The sequence below is a fragment of the Pterocles gutturalis genome, unplaced genomic scaffold (genome assembly GCF_000699245.1).
Source record: "Pterocles gutturalis isolate BGI_N339 unplaced genomic scaffold, ASM69924v1 scaffold37383, whole genome shotgun sequence".
Taxonomy (NCBI): Eukaryota; Metazoa; Chordata; class Aves; order Pterocliformes; family Pteroclidae; genus Pterocles; species Pterocles gutturalis.
The window spans coordinates 1-320 of record NW_010119278.1 but is presented as its reverse complement, the minus strand read 5'-3'; positions in this window follow the sequence as shown (position 1 = coordinate 320).

Below are 320 nucleotides of genomic sequence, written 5' to 3'. Positions count from 1 at the left end.
AATTCTGTTCTGAAACATTAAGGTTTTTTCTCCATAAACAATTAATGCACAAGAGAAAAGAGACTATTTTAATTCACACGAAGTCCTTTTTGCTATGAACTTAACTTCTGAAATTTAAAAACCATTCTATAGGTACAACATCACTAAAACTTATTACACTAAAGTACAAATAGCACCAGATTGACCCAGTGCAACAGAATCTTTTTGTACAAGTTACATGCAATAGTACAATAAACTAACCCCCCCGTTAAGACCAGCATTTCAAAACCAAACCTGCCATCCACATGGGTGCTTGAAAGTCACTCGTGCTACTTTTCTAC